Source organism: Pongo abelii, chromosome 12, assembly GCF_028885655.2.
Source record: "Pongo abelii isolate AG06213 chromosome 12, NHGRI_mPonAbe1-v2.0_pri, whole genome shotgun sequence".
Classification (NCBI taxonomy): domain Eukaryota; kingdom Metazoa; phylum Chordata; class Mammalia; order Primates; family Hominidae; genus Pongo; species Pongo abelii.
Genome location: NC_071997.2, coordinates 52,807,769 through 52,811,005, shown reverse-complemented (window position 1 = coordinate 52,811,005; position 3,237 = coordinate 52,807,769). Strand labels below are relative to the sequence as shown.

Genomic DNA, 3,237 nt, shown 5'->3' with positions numbered 1-3,237 from the left:
GAATATCATCAATATCAGTTACTGATTACTCAATAAATCATGTTGACAAGGAGGTAAAAGTGCTTATCCATTGCATAGTCACCTTGGTTAGGGTCTCATTTATTTTAAATCTGCTATACTTTTATCAAATCTTTGAGTTAATGTTGCAAGAATGATTTGACCAAGGAAAACATCTTGGAGCTATAGGAAACATCACATGCCAACCTTTCAAGCAGAGGAAACATAGCCATAACTCAGTGTCTGAGTGCTTTCTCTAGAGTCTGCACTCCACTCACTCACACTGCAGTAAATTTTTCCATTGTTGTTTATTCTATATCGATATCATGTTCCATCTCTGTGATGTCTCCTTAACTCTATGATTTCAGCGAGGTAACCACTCTGAGTTGAGAAACCCATCTTCATTTACAGGGCCTTCTTTTGTACCATACCATCACACAGCCTGCACTTATAGTGCATTTACAGTAGTCAGTGTCTTTGCTTCAACCCTGGACTCATTTATTTATTCCATCCCAATGTATAACCCTGACCTCCAGCTGCTTCAGGATGGTCAAGTTTGTGAAACTAGTAGGAACCATATTGCAAATGTTGCCTAATGGGAAGAAATAATATTACAGTCTATTAGAGTTGCCAACTTTGCAAAACTGCTTACTGACCACTGGAGATTCTTAGACTTTACACTAAAAAGCTACATGATTATTTTGTGTCAATCCAATTTTACAACCAGGAATTGTAAGTAACATACAATGCAGGGGATAATTCTGGTAGGTGGTAAGGTGAGGCTGCCTTCAAACCAATTTGGGGGAGCAGATTTTTGACTAATCCCAAGAACTAAGATGAGAAATCACAGATCTTATTTTCTGTTTTTTTTTCTTTTCCCATGTGCAACTTCACACACGTACATAAATACTACATGCATTATTCCCACACACCTGCAACATACATATAATCTCCTACTTATGTATCCTGTAAGTTACCTGTCATACTCTTACCCTCTCCACAGTGCCCTCTAGCAATAAAGAGGAAGAAGGAGGAGGAGGAGGGCAGAACAGACCTTGCTTAACTCATGCCGTTGTGAGATAGGAGGATTCTGGATCTAAGGATACACCAGGTAGTCAATGAATTTTCCAGGTATACCCCAGACCAAAAGACAGTTTTCCACTGAGAAAATACAGAAAATGATAGTCTTACCCACATGAACAGAAAAGGCTGACAAAGGGTTGTATTCATCTCAATCCTGCTGCCTTAAGGAAATGCTCCCCACCTAGCAGAAATATGCCAAAACGTGTATGGGTACAGTTTTCTGTGCAAAACATAGTGTTCAGGATGTCATTTTTCATGAATCTATTTTAATCCACTAGCACACTGCTGTATCCTTGTTCTTTCTGCTCTGACTCCTGACTTCATGTATTGGACTTTGAGTTTTTGTCTGGACTTCCCAGACTGTCATCACAGGTAATTGACTTCTCAGACTAGGAACTATTCAGTTCCATCTTGCAGTCAGTGGATGATTCCTACTCTCTAACCTGGCATCTCTGCCTGACTCTGAGAATCCGTCCCATCTTCTTCCATTAAGATAGTATTTGGCTTGAGATTCTAAAACATGCACTTCTTCCTCCATGCCCAAAGTTCAGCCTTAGAGCCTGGACCTTTGACATGTGGTGAACTTTGAGAAAGTGCTTTTCACAGAGAACACAAAGAATAAATTGAGAAGGAGAAACTGGATGGTGAAGGGATTAGAATGCATGCATATGAGCCACCTGTTCTATTAATGAAAGAATGGCATGAAAAGGAAATGAGCATTAGTGGTGATGGTAGCAGCTTCCATTTAGGTGGTTACTTTAGGTCAACCACTCTTTTAGTATGTTTTATTTAATTCTTACAATAACACTTTGGAATATATTTTGTCAATTACATTTTACAAATGATGAAACTAAAGCTAAAAACTCTTAATTTGTCTTAAGTCTTTGGCTAACAAGTGTCAGAGTCAAGGTTTTGTTCCTCAATCCTTCCATCCCCCAACCTCTGGTAACTACAGATTTACTCTCTGTTTTGAGAGGTGTTTATTATCGTTGTTGTCATTTGCTTTTTTGCAGGGGTGGCCGGGGAGGGGGTGGTTCTGGGAAAAAATGGAAAATCTGCTAGACAAATTTGAAAAGAGCTGCAACTCTTACCTCTACTTTTATGAGTTTGGCTCATTTAGAGTCTACATACAGTGAGATCATGCAGTATTTATCTTTTTGTGCCTGTCTCATTTAACTTAATATAATGTCCTCTAGCTTCATTCATGTTGTTGCAAATGATAGAATTTTCTTCTTCTTCCTTTTTGTGGCTGAATAGTATTCCACTCTGTATATATATTCCATTTTCTTCATTCAGTCACTCATTGACAGACACTTACTTTGATTTTGAATGTTAGTTACTGTGAATAGTGCTGCAATAATCATGGGAGTGTGAATACCTCTTTGACATATTCATTTAATTTCTTTGGATATATACCCAAAAGTGGAATTGCTGAGTCACACAGTAGTTCAATTTTTAATTTTTTGAGGAACTGCCGTACTGTTTAACATAATGATTATAGTAATTTTCATTTCCACCAACAGTGTGCAAGGGTTCCCTTATCTCTACGTCCTCACCAACACTTGTCATCTTTCATATTTTTGATAATAGCTAGTATTATAACAGTTATGAGGTGATATCTCATTGTTACTTTAATTTGCATATCACTGATGATTAATGATGTTGAGCAATTTTTCACAAAACTATTGGCCATTTGTATGTCTTTTTTGAGAAATCTCTATTGAACTTCCTTGTCTATTTTAATCAGATTGTTTTCTTACTATTGAGCTGAATTCATATATATATATATATATATAAGGTTTTTAGTTTGATATAATTCTATTTATCTATTTTTGTAGAGTCAAGATTTGAACTCAGGCATGTGGGTTTTTTAGAGTTGATAACATTGACAACCAGCACTACCAAATTTTCATATATATAAAATTTAGGAAAACAGCCAATATGGTTAAGCAAGGTTTTGCCAAACATGGAAGTTATTTCTGAAAAGCTATGCCCTTTCTCATCCCTCCATTTTGTTTACAATAAAATCGAGGGCAACAACTAGGTTTCTCTCATCCCTGAGTTACAATCTAAGGCTAGTTTTACGACTAATAAATTCTACATTCTAAGAATGGTAAGGGAATTAAGCATGAACCTCATAAGCTTGTTAGACTTATA

General features: G+C 36.7%; 1 non-coding gene across 1 annotated transcript; it reads right to left on the bottom strand.

Moving 5' to 3' along the window:
* Positions 1 to 2,110: 2,110 nt before the first annotated feature.
* Positions 2,111 to 2,169, bottom strand: LOC112132171 (U7 small nuclear RNA). The gene has a single exon (XR_002913979.1). It is a non-coding gene; the product is annotated as a U7 small nuclear RNA (small nuclear RNA).
* Between the last annotated feature and the right edge of the window lie 1,068 nt (positions 2,170 to 3,237).